This window comes from Hibiscus syriacus, unplaced genomic scaffold, assembly GCF_006381635.1.
Source record: "Hibiscus syriacus cultivar Baekdansim isolate YM2019G1 unplaced genomic scaffold, ASM638163v2 tig00111463_pilon, whole genome shotgun sequence".
Taxonomy (NCBI): domain Eukaryota; kingdom Viridiplantae; phylum Streptophyta; class Magnoliopsida; order Malvales; family Malvaceae; genus Hibiscus; species Hibiscus syriacus.
Genome location: NW_024063098.1, coordinates 1,017,828 through 1,032,011, shown reverse-complemented (window position 1 = coordinate 1,032,011; position 14,184 = coordinate 1,017,828).

Genomic DNA, 14,184 nt, shown 5'->3' with positions numbered 1-14,184 from the left:
CGATCCTCACCGAACTCTAGAGTATATGAGGTAGACTAATGATTACATGTTCTGATGCACGTAAATTTTGATTCTAACCCCAAAACTATCACGTTCTAGATAGTCTGGTGTATTATTCGAGATGCACGTAAAATTCCACCGACTATGTTACTGAGCCTATCTCATGTTTGTCTATTTATTATGCATGTTTATGACTATACGCACTGGCTTGTTTAAATAATGGTTGCATGTAGTATTGTATAGTTATTTTCGTGGCACTAAGCTTGTTAACTCAGAGTATGGAATGTGTTTCCATTCCATGCGCAGGTCAATAGGGGATCGTTGAGGAGACTATCGTATCAGTACATTCTAAACCTTGTATTATTCGAGTTATAACTCTATTTTTATTTTGATTTAAACTCTATGGTCGTTTATGTACGTATTTGGGAGACTCATACATTTTGTAAGCTTTGATTTAAATTCTGCTTATATGATGATGAATGATTTTGATGTTGACAAATGATTTTGAAAAGAAATTTTCAGGTTGACCATTTCAATGGTTCTGTGTGGCATCATAATCTATGGATATTTAGGTCGGATTGGATTAAGGTGTCACATTTAGTGGTATAAGAGCATCTAGGCTTAGTCATTCCTCGGACCCACGGGTCAGAGTCAGTAAGCATATGTATGAGTATATTCCCCTAGATTATTAAGGATACTTAAGTTTCCAGAATGGTCATAGTGACCTCTCATTCCTTTCTAATTTCAAGATCTGATCATGGCCAATGATATGATTCCTAGTTATGAGGGCTAAGAGAAGAGTCGATCCTTATTTGGCGAAGATTCTGGTGACGAGTGTGCCCCAGACTCAGAGCATGAGATGCCTACAGACATAGAAGTTGACAAGGCAACTTTTTTTCGCGATCTAACTTTAACTCTTCGGCAGATTATTCGAGCTATTCTGAATAGATCCGCCATGCCACCTCCCCCACCTATACCCTATTGTGGTACCTCAAGAGTCCCCTATTGAGAGGATCCATAGGTACAGAACTATTAACTTCTATGGATATGGGGACAACGACCCTATCTCTACAGACCAGTGGCTTAGGGAGACACACTGTACTCTTCGTCAGTTGTACCTCATTCCCGAGGGTAAGCTTGAGTATGTCACCGCTCTTTTAAAATTGACACGATCAACTAGTGGGAGACTGTTGAGTTAGAAATGGAGCCAAAGAGGCTCGCATGGGATTTCTTCCTGATAGAGTTTAGGGAAAAGTACATAGGTGAGACCCACACCGACGATTTGCACGACCAGTGTTTGCATCTAACGTAGGGTGATCGGACCATACTTGAGTTCGAGAAGAAGTTTATCAGGATGAGCAAGTATGCGCCAGAGCTCATTTCAACATAGGCTCATCATTGCAGGATGTTCAAGGAGGGCCTCCACTTGGATATTTTGACTCACTTGGCAGTTGACCCCCTCGTGTTTTTATGGAGTTGACCCGTCAGGCAAAAATAATCGAGAGAATTTTATGCAAGAAGGCTTAGGTGGAAAGTTACTTAGTGGGGCAGAGCTGGAGGGCTTTAGAGACTGCTAGGCCGTCTTAGATATCAACGAAGTTGGCTAGGGGTCCTCAAAGTTCATAGATAATGCCATCTGAGTCGTCTAGGTATGCAGCTCAGAGTTCAAACTGTGGAAGTAGATTCGGCTCTTGCAGGAGAACTTTGTCATCAACTGGTGGTTCGAGTTTAATAGGTCAAATTGGCACTAGCTCACCCAGTGTGCTTGACTTGTGGGCGTAGACACCCTGGAGAGTGTTACTGAACAACAGGAGCTTGCTTCAGTTGTGGGTCTTTAGACCATTTTTTCAGAGACTGTCCCTGAGCTCAGAGTTTGACCCCGCATCACTGCAGGGATCAACTACATCTATTTAGCGAGGCCAAGGGTTCACAAGGTTTGTGAGACCTCTTTTGGGAAGTACAGTAGGGGTACCACCATATATGAGACTATCCAGAAGCCTAGAGTAGCCTTACATCAGTATGTTGTATAAGCCCAGGAAGAGTATGATGTTCCTGATGTGATTTCAGGTATATTCACTATATTTTCCATTTCTGTTACTACATTGGTAGATCTGGGTTCCACCCACTCCTATGTTTTCTATGATTTAGTACGAGAGAAGAATATTCCCACCTAGGATTTAAAGATAGGGTCAGAGTGTCTAGTCCCTAGGGTTGGACGTATTTGACAAGGTATATCGTCGTTACCCCGTAGAGCTTTAGGGAGTGATATTTTTAACCGACTTAATGGAACTACTATTTTAGGAGTTCGATGTGATCTTAGACATAGATTGGCTTTCCGAGCATGAATTAAGTCTAAGGTGCAAGGCAAGGCGATTTAAACTTCGTAAGTAGTGATTTAGGGAGAATCGGGTTGTACTACCAAAGTGGTTTCTATAGTCAGGGCCCAGAGATTTTTGAGTCAAGGGTGTGAAGCCTTCTTGGCTTATGTGATGGACGCGCGTGATTCTTTTTTAATTCTTGAGGATATTCCTACCATGTCATAGTTATTTGATGTATTTCCAAAAGAATTACCGGGGTTACCACTCAACCGTGAGGTTGAGTTTAGCATTGAGGCTTTGTCAGGCTCAACACGGTGTCTATTGCACCCTATCGCATGGAACTGACAGAGTTGAAGAAATTAAAAAACCATATCCAAGAGTTGTTGGATAGAGGTTTCATTCGGATGAGTGTTTCTCCTTGGGGATCATTGGTCTTCTCTGTCAAGAAAAATAATGGGTTGATGAGTTTGTGCATCGACTATCGACAACTAAATAAGTTGACAATCAAGAACGTGCATGTGTGTTTTCCAAAATAGACTTTAGGTCAGGGTATTACCGGTTGAAAGTTAAGGATGTCGACATTGCCAATACCACTTTTAGGATGAGGTATGACCATTACAAGTTCCTCATGATGCATTTCGGACTCAACAATGCCATGACAACATTCATGGTTTTGATGAACCGTGTCTTCTATCCCTATCTAGATCAATTTTTTATGGTCTTCATTCATGACATTCTTGTGTACTCTCGATCCAAGGAAGAGCATGGTCAACACCTCTGCATCGTTTTGTAGAAGCTTAGAGAGCATTAATTATATGCCAAGTTTGGCAATTGTGAATTTTTGTTGACTAAAGTTATATTTCTAGGTCATGTAGTAGCAGCCAATGGCATCAAGTAGATCCCCAGAAGATTAAGGCAGTGTTAGGGTGGGAACCACCTAAGAATATCACTGAGGTGTGCAGTTTCTTAGGCCTAACAAGGTACTACCTTCATTTCGTCAAGGGTTTCTCCATGATTATGACATCGTTGACCAAGTTACTTTAGAAGGGAGTTTCTTTTGTATGGAACGAGAAGCACCAAGAGAGGTTGGATTGGTTGAAAGAAATCCTCACTCAAGCCCCCGTTCTGACAGAACTAGAATCAGGTAAAGACTTCACCATGATTAGTGACGTGTCACTAAATGCCTTGGGATGCGTCTTGATGCATGCTGGAAAAGTTATGGCCTATTTATCCCGTCAGTTAAAGCCTCACGAGAAAAATTATCCTACCCACAATTTGGAGCTTACCGTAGTGGTTTTTGCGTTGAAGATTTTAAGACATTATTTATTTGGGGAGAAGTGTAACATCTTTACGGATCACAAGAGCATTAAGTATCTGCTCACTCATAAAGAGTTGAACTTGAGGCAGCGAAGATGGGTAGAACTTTTGAAGGACTATGATTATGTGATCAATTATCATCTGGCCAAAGCGAACATTATTATAGATGACTTGATAAGGAAGACAGTGGTATAGTTATAGGATTTACTAGAGCATCTAAGTTTTTCAGAATCGGGTAGTTTGTTAGCCGAGTTACGGGTTAAACCTGATTTAGTGAGAAAATTTAAGAGATTACAGAGTTTGGACGATCGTTGATGGCTCGAGTAGAGCAGGCTATTCAAGGTGAGGCCCAAGGTTTTGAGTTACGCGATGAGAGTATATTGTTCTATCAAGTGCGTTTGTGTGTGCCAGTCGACAGACAATTTCACGACAAGATCCTTCATGAAGCGTATTGTAGCCCCCTTTCTGTTCATCCAGGTAGCAACAAGATTACCAAAAGCTCTGACCATTGTATTGGTGGTCGGGCATGAAGAGAAAAGTGTACGGATTTGTTGCTAAGTGCTTAGTGTGCCAGCAAGTTAAGGCAGAACATAAGGTTCCTTCAAGATTACTACAACTGATTCAGATTCTGTAATGAAAGTGGGAAAGAGTGACCATGGACTTTGTAACCAGTCTACTGATAACGAGATTCTAGCATGATGTCGTGTGGGTTGTAATAGATTGTTTTACCAAATCTTCTTACTTCATTCCAATTTAAATGGACTTCACGTTAGAGAGATTGACTCAGTTGTACATCTGCAAGAATGTGAGGTTTCATGAAGTTCTTATCTCGATCTTATCCGAAAAAGATCTGCGATTCACTTCTCGATTGTAGGCAGCACTGCATGGAGCTTTGGGTACTAAACTGCATTTTAGTACCACCTTTCACCCTCAAACAGATGAGCAGTCCGAGCGAGTTATCCAGATCTTGGAGGATATGCTTAGATGCGCCGTTTTAGATCTTTACAGAAGTTGGGAAGATCACTTGCCGTTGGTAGAGTTTGTGTACAAAAAAGTTATCAAGTGATAACTCCATAAAAAGACTATATTTTAGGTCTTTTTACTTAAGTTATTGATTGTCTAAAAGTCATTGACATAGCCTTTTAGCTGCATATAGTTGCATTTAGGACATATTTTCATGTGGTTGATAAGTTTTACCAAGGCAAAGTTTATTTGATTAAACTGATGCTGCTGATGAGAAAGGTTGTTTGTTGATTGTGATGATACAAGAAATGTCTGAGGAAAAAATTATTTGCAGAAACAAATTAATTTGATAGGGACAATGGAACATATAAAACGAAGGCAGTGAGGAACAAATTTTCCTTGATGAGGCAATAAAAATCTTGTAAGTCTGACGCGAATCTGATGAACTGCTGACGTCACCTACCAGCTTCCTGATTAACCTCACATGCAAGAAAGTCCCCAAGATTTTGACATAGCCAGTCACCTTTTCATTTATAGCTTGGAAAAGAAAAAATGGTTATTTATGGAGAATTTAATGATGTGAAACCCTAAGAAAATTCCCATTATAAATACCCAGTCACAGCCGCCAAAAAGAGGGAGAGAGAGGAGAATTATACAGAGAAAATTCCCCAGGTTTGGAAAAAGGCAGTCGGAGCGTCCGTTTTTCCACCGTCCCCACTCATCCGTCCTTGGTGCCCTCCATAGCCAGGCTTCGTCGGGGCGGCGGCCAGTCTCTTGAGAGAGGCTGGTGCGTTGGAGCAGTCATGGTGGTGGTCTGATGTCACGACAGAGCTCTTGTTCCTCATGTTTTATTTTTCTAAGGGCTTGTACTTAATGAATATTTTTGGGATGATGTTAACCACGTCATAAATTGTTTTATTTGGTGTTGGGAATGCTTGGATGATATTTTATTTTACCATTAATGAATGATTAAGTATGTTTTGTTAAGTGTTGTTTTGTTCGCTGTTTTAACCTTTTGCCTTGACACTGTAAGAGCTTCGAGAGATTGCCTGGTGCCTAAGCGAAATATTTCTAGACCTTGTAAGAGCTTTCGAAGATTGCCATTTTCTAGAAATTGATTCTTAGATTCAAGAGAATTAAGATAGATCTAGGTGAACAATGGAATGGATCCGGGATGGTGATGTTCTAACCTGTCTGCCTTAGAGATAAGAAGAGGGTTTTAATCGACTAAAAGGGATAGATGCTTGAGTAGGATAGACAACGACTATAGCTTACGCTGAGGGGTATTGCCACAACAACAGTTTGACAAACCAAGGGTTGTAGCTCATGCCGAGTAGTATTGCCATAGCAACCGTCTAAGAATACTCAGTAATCATGTTGGGCAGCCTAAGCATAGCATACCAAATCATTCTTAGCATGAAATAACTTCTCTCCATAGCAAAACCAATCTAAGTGCCCCATTAGAAGTCTGATTGTGTGAGGTTTCCAATTTATTTATAGAGTTTTGATAACTTTATCCTTGACAACGTTTATTTACTTATATTTGCATATTTTTCTTGCCTCGACAACACTTTTCTGATCACTTGACTTTACAATTTTTTTGCATATTTTCCTTGTTTATATCATTAGACTTAGATACTTAGGTTAGTGACACCTATTCCTAGTTGTAGCAATCTTTTAAAATCCTTCCAATCCCTGTGGAGACGATACTCACTCACTACTATATTACTTGCATCGATTGTGTACACTTGCACATATTTGCTTGCCTTAGCATATATATTTACAAGAGATCATCAAGCAAGTATTCAGATGGCTCCTTACGAAGCCTTGTATGGGCATTAGTGTAAAACTCCATTGTGTTGGATGAAACTCAGTAAGGGTAAGATAGTAGGTCTTGACATGATTCGCGAAATCAAATAAAATGTTCAATTGATTTATAGTCGGCTAAAAGAGGATTATGACAGATCGAGGTCGTATGTTGACCTAAAGCGCAAGGATATAGAGTTAGCAATAAGAGACAAAGTATTTCTCAAGGTCTCACTATGGAAAATGGTACTACGATTTGGACGAAGGGTAAGTTGACCCATTATTCATCAGTCTATATGAGGTTTTTGAGAGAGTTGGGTCACTGGCTTATCTATTAACTTTGAATCCAGAGTTAGACCGCAATCACAATGTCTTCCACGTCTCCATACTTCGAAGATACTGATCTAATTTGTCCAGTGTTATTCCCCTTGAGCAAGTGAAAGTGAGGCAAGACATGACTTACAAGGAAGAACCGATCTGAATCCTTGCTAGAGATGTCAAGGAACTGAAAACAAGAGGATATCATTAGTAAGGGTTTTGTGGAGCAACCATGGCATAGAGGAGGCGACATAGGAACCCGATGAGGATATGCAACTTCAGTATCTGCACCTATTCTATTAAGGTAAATTCCGAGCATAAAATTTCTTCTTAGTAAGGGAAAGTTGTAATGCCCTGAATTTTGAGTTAAGAGTTTCGAGTATATTGAATTTGGACCTTAGAATAAATTCTGTTAACTCATGAAGAGTTTGACCCAAGTAGCATTTGATTTGGGCTTGAGATAAGCCCAACAAGTATTAAAAAAGGTGTTTTTAATATGGACCTAAACGTAGAGGATTAAGGGAGTAATTATCCCAATTTTTGAAACAAAGGTTGAACTCCCATTAATTGGGATGATCTCACGCCTTTTTCCATCTCTTTTTCTTCGCGTTTGTTTGTCTCTTTTTTCTCTCTTCACTTTCATGTTCTTCTTTCCTTCCCAAGCTAAGAAAATTTAGAAACTTTAAGAAGCCCAAGTATCCATTGTGAATTCTAAGGTTAGATTCATAATCTATAACTTCTAAGCTTTCATTCAAACCCTCTTTTGCAAGATTTGGCTTAGTTGCCCAAACAAGGGGTAAGTAAGGGTTTATGGAACTTTGAGTTCAAGCTAGTTTTGTGGGATTTGAGTGAGAAGAAAACATTTTTAGCTTCCTTTATAAGGCTTAAAGTGAGTTAGCAACTCATTAAAACTTGTTTTGATTAGTGCAAGAGCAAGGAGAGAGCTCAAAATCTAGAGGCAAGGAAAAACTAGTCTTTGGGTGATTTGGGGATATTTTTCCAGCAAGCTAGCATCAAGGTAACATGATTCTAACTTGACCATGCCACATGTAGGTCATTGTATGTACATTTATAGATGTTTAGTTCATGAAGCATGCTAGAGTAAATTTCATTGCAAGATCCTTATTTGTTGTTTGTAAGCATGAAAGATGGTACCTTTTGACCTTTAAGACCTCAAATAAAACTTTAATAAGCTTTTCTAATCTTAGTGGTGTGTATGAGTGAGATTTAGATTCATTTTGGTGCCCAAAACAGGGCACTTTAAGCGTTAATATCGATACTGTAAGAACATTATCGATATTGTTCATCGTGAAAGGCAAAATATAAAGGGGTATTGATAATCGGGGTCTAGTAATACTCATAGGGTAGTATCGATATCAATGACAAGTGTAGGATTCCAGAATACAAATTTGGTACCGATACTCATGGGAGTATTGATACCAAGGGTAGATACTCCCCATATGAATATCGATACCAATCCATTTTTCAAAACATCGAAGTTATTTTTGGTATCGATACTCAGGGTGAATATCCTATGCACGTAAAATTTTGGGTCATACGGTAAGAAATTTGATGCATGTAAAATTTTATATTGTACCCCTATGCTCAAACGGGTTTGGGATATGAGCTTCTAATGCATGTAAATTTCGATCCTGACCCTGACCTCTCGAGTATTCGAGGTAGACTAAGGGTTTTAAGTTTCGATGTAATTAAATTATGGTTCTTACCCTGAAGTTATCACGTTTTAGATAGTCAGTATGTTGTCTAATATGCACGAAAATTCTTCCGACCACATTACTGGGCCTATCTCATGTTTGTCTGTTTACTATGCATGTCTGTGACTATATACTAGTATGTTCATATAATGGTTGCATGTAGCATTGTATAGTTATTTTTGTGGCACTAAGGTTGTGAGCTCAACATATGGAATGTGTTTCTGTGTGCATGTTAGTAAGGGATCGTTAAAGAGTCTATCGTATCAGGACATTCTAAACTAGATGATTTATAGAGTATACCTTGAGTATATTTAGAGGGAATGTATTTTATATGGACCTTATTTTATACGATTCGTAAATCTATTTATATTTTGATTTAAACTCTATGGTCGTATATGCACATATTTGGGAGACTTCTACATTTTGTAAAATTTGATTTAAATTCTGCTACTATGATGATGAATGATTTCGATGTTTACAAATGTTTTTGAAAAGATTCGGTTGACCATTTTGGTGGTTCTGTATGGCATCGTAATCCATGTATCTTTTTGTTGGACTAGATTAGGGTGTTACAGGATACTTCTGTTAATTGAATGATATATGATTTTAATAAAAATGACCATTGTATGTACGTTGAGAGTGTCTGGTATAGTTGGCAAGCCATAGAGGTGGAGTATAACAATTGCATTATGTACGAGCACGCCTGATTTTGGTGCTTTTGTACGTAATTACATTTAGTACATATTCGTCCTATTTTGGACTATTATACTTCTAAGAATGGAATACATGATGCGTCTCATTTTGACATTATGGTATTCTGATTTGTGGTATAATGATATTATGTTCTACGATACCTACACGTTTGTCTTGCACTAAAAGTGCAATATGGATTACATGATGTATCTGACTTTGGCATTATGGTAATCCTAATCTATGATACAGTGGTGTTGTGTTCTAGAGTATATGTACGTCTTTTTGGCACTAAAAGTGCAATATTTGTATTGATAACTCCATAGAAAAGCTATATTTAAGGTCTTTTCACTTAAGTTATTGGCTATCTTGAAACACATTTAGGAGCATGTAATTGCATTTGGTGGATTTGGTTTGCCTTTGCATTTTATTCTATAAATGGTGTTATTTTATGGGGAAGGCCTAGTTTAGATATTGATGTGCATGTTTTAGGAGCAAGGGTGTGTAAAGAAACTTGTTGCGGTGAGTGCAAAGGAACATGCCACGACATTTTTGGGCGTAAAAAAGGACAAAGAAGTTGAAGATATTTCCATACAAGACCAGCTGTCCTTTTCACCACGTGTTCTCTGCTACTAACCACCTTGGAGGGGACCACTTCCACCTTTGTATCCATTTTAACGTGAAGGGAAGGTACTTTAGGGTATTATGAGAATTTTTGCACTAAAACCTAGGTTATTCCCATATTATAAATAGTAAAAGTGGCCACAAAAATCAAGATAGGATTCTTTTATGAAAAAAGTGAGGTATGCAAGATTGAAAAGGAGGCTGAGAGTTTCCATTTTTTCCTTTTCATCTTTTGGTGGTAACCTCCATAGCCAAGCTCAAGGGAGTGGAGAGCTAGACGTTCAAGAGGAGCTAGCACACTATGGTGTAGTTCGTGGTGATCCGAGGAGCAACTAACAGTGCGCGTTGGGAGTTTCCTCCACCCCCTATGCTGTCATTTTCATTCGAATATTTAAGTTGTATGGTTTGGATTATTCTTTTGGATGATTAAGTTTTTTTCTTAAATGAATGGTTGATTTTTTATTTTCATCACTTGTTTTGTTCATTGTTTCGAATTACTTAAGATTGTAGGAGGCATTAGAGTGACAATTTTTTAAGTATATTACTTAGTGTTCGAGAGAAACTAAGTTAAATATCCTTAGTGTTTGAGAGAAACTAAGGGAAGATCAACGTGAAAAATGGGTTATAGTAGATAACTAGAGCTTAATCCAATATTAGTGTTCGAGAGAAACTAAGGTAGGATTTCAACAACTATTAGGAGTTGAGCATTTTTTATAGGTTAGATGTTACTACTCGGGCCAAGAGGATTTACCGTGGCATTCTTGCCTGTCAGATTCCATAACTAGAGATAACATTAAAGAACTCTTAGTGAATTATGTCGAGCAAGTAAACCATAGAAGTTTAGACCATTCTAAAAGACAAGGCTAAAGATTCCTTAGTAACCCTACCATTCACTCCTGTTGTAGGTTGTTTGTGTAAAGATTGCCAGCTATCTCATTCATGCATGGTTTCTCAATTTCATTTGCCTTAGCATTTTTAATTGGTTACACTCTAAACATATCGATTTACCATAACATTTCCATATGACACCCATCTACACTACCATTGAAATTCCACATGCATACATTTCATTTTGTCACAACATTTCCAGTTGCTACCTTCCCATATTGTCATTGCAACTTCATCTGTGTATAGTTCATTTTGCCTCAGTATTTTCATCTCACTTGTTCATGCCACATTTATTATACTTCGTTATTTTAGAATAGTGCCTAAACTTTACTCAAGATCCCTCCAATCCCTGTGGAGACGATACTCACTGATCACTTTATTACTTGTTCAATTGTGTATAATTGCACATATTTTGCGTAAATTCATAATAATCACAAAGCACGAACAAGTTTTTGGCACCTTTACCGGGGATTGGCAATTGGTGATGTTGAGTTTAGTTGTTACACCATTTTATTTCTTCATTATGTACATATTTACTTTTTTCACTTTTTTCACGTGTTATGTTATCTCATAATCCGTAAAATACCTAATAAACCATTATTTCATTTTTTAACATGAGGTTCCTGCAGTTTAAAATCAAGTGAAGGATCTGCAGTTCTAAATGTTGCATCAATTCAAAATGATGGGGTTGCAGCTCGACCACAAACTATTAGAGATCACTTAGCTCCCACCATAGATGACCTCAAACCTAGTATCATAGCTCCAGAGATTCAGGCAGCCCACTTCGAGCTCAAACCGGAGATGTTTGACAAGTTGAACTTGATTGGACAATTTGGTGGTGTGCCTCATGAGGATGCAATGAAACATGTTTGAGCATTTCTAGAGATGTGTGATTCATTTTGACAGTAAGGTGTGCATGAGGATGTACTAAAATTAAAGTTATTTCCATAATCATTGAGACATCGAGCAAGGGCATGGCTTAACGAAGTACCTTCTGCCTCGATAAAATCATGGGCAGAGTTGTGCAAAAAAATTTCGCTACGTCATAATTCACCAAATATGAACAACCATCTTAGGAATGCCATAGCATCTTTCCGTAAAGCTGATGATGAATCAATGTATGAGTGTTGGGATCGATATAAAGGATTGCTTCACAAATCTACTAACCATGGATTCCATGTAACATCCCAAACATCAGGTTAGTGATCATATTACAAGATTTTAAAATTTTGTGATCAAATTAGATAAATTGAAAAGTTTAGGGACTTAATTGAAATATCTTTGTATGGGATTGAATAACAAAGATTCAATAAGAGAATGGAAAAATGGTCTTTTGGCAAGAAAATAATTTAAAATGTATTCTCCTAGATATTTAACTAAAGAGGAGGGAAAGAAAGAAGTATATGGAATATATTTCTCTTCTCATTCTTCTTTCAGTCGTCCCTAATTTAGAAGGTCAGCTTCTTATAAGTTGGTTATTTCTTGAAATTTTAGTTGGTTTATGCTCTTTAGGTGGTACATAAGCTTAAGGAAAGCTTAAGATTTTTTAAAATCAAAAGATGAAGAAGTTGTGAATGATTAAGAATAAAAGATTTTTGAATGAATTGTTAAGATATAGTTCGTAAATGAGTTTTGAAATGAAATTTGACTTGTCATGTGCTGGAATAAGAAATCTAAAGGGTTAGAAAGGATTAAGAACGATGTTGATAAGTTGGTATGATTTTTGGTTTAAGTGTTCTATGAGAATTTTTGGATGTTAGAGTGTGTCAAAGTGTTGTAAGTTAATTTAATAAGTATGTTATAGTTTAAAGGTTTTAAAGGAGTTATGATTTCTAGGCAAGGGGTATCAGTATTGTATGAACAATACTTATACTCCAAAGCAAAAAGTAGGTGATGTATGGTTTGGGTATCGATACTGGATGAACAATATCGATGCCAGAAAGAAAAAGTGGATAAATCCTTTAAAGAGTATCAATACTGAAAGGGTAGTATCGATACCAAGGGTACCGATACCATTATGCAAGTACTGATACCATTTTTTAGATGGAATTCTAGAACCGAAAATGGGTATCGATACTGAAGTACAATAAGGAAGTATCGGTATTGTACCTTGGGTACCTATACTATTCAAAGTGAAAATTTGAGTTAAGTACTTCTTTTAGCTTAGGTTATTGATGATTGATTCATAATACTTAGAATTCTGATATTCATATCGAATGTATATGTGTGTAGATATCGAACATAAGAAAGTTCTGGAACAATCGAAGATTGAAGATTTATCAAGAGAGAGATAAAGAGTTATAGGAGTTGATTGAACTAAGTGAGGCTAAGGTGAGTTCATATTACTATGACATATGATTATATAGAAATTAGACTTACGATGAGTTTGTTTCCCATGTTTTACTTTCATGATTGTATTAATACTAAAATGTGATTAATATGATTTCTATGTGTATTTGAGTATATGTATATTTAAATATGTTACTTGCAATGTTATAAATGAGTTATGTATTATATGTTAGTCTATGTGTTACATGAACTATGTGGATAAATGAGTATAAGATATAAGTTATGTGATAAGATCTACGTGTTTACATGAAATAATGGTATAAGCCATGAGACATGACCTACGTGTTTACTTGACTTTGTGAAATAAGTTATACGATATAATGTAAATGGTAAGGCCCATAGTATATGATATGAGAGCTGAGGGTATAACTGGCATACCAAGAGTCGAGGGTTCTACGCGGTCCTTCAGAACAATTCTACGTGGTTTATTGGGACATTACTACACAGTCATTCGGGACATATATGTGGTCATTCGAGACATTCTATGTGGCACTTCGGTGCAATTTATACGAGTTGTGATGACAACATTTGTGTCCAACCTTAATGCACTCACATATATTTAGTTTTCAGTAATGTACCATGGGATAATAAAAGATATAACATAAAATAACATTGAATAATGTGATAGGTTATTATTTGTTAAATGCATCTCCATGTACGTTCTTGTTGAGTAGATATATGGTGATTTTTATTATACTATGATATTATAGGATTGCATGTTTCATGATTCCATTAGTGCATTATTGTATTATATGCCTTACTAAGTCTGTGACTTAACGTGTGAGTATTTCACACGTAGGTTCAAAGAAACTAGGAGATCCAAGTTAGTACAGACAGACAAGACAATATATATTGACTGAAGATCATATCAGAATTTATTTAAGCAGTAGGTACTTTTGTTATATGTTATTTTGTTGGTATGTCAATAAAGGCTTAAAATAAATATACTCTGATTGGTTTTGTGAATCTTTTTTTATTGTATTTATGTAAAGTATTTACATTTTATTTTAATTAAAGATAATATTCAATTATCTTGAAAAAGTAAATGTTTTAAAAAGTCAATGTGACACTTCATATTTGGATCTGGGTCTGATACGGGTTATAGGTGTTACATTTGATGGTATCAGAGCTAAAGTTTAGCCGATTCTAGGCATAAACCGAAGTCCAAAGTGTCTTAAAATGTATACATGCCAACA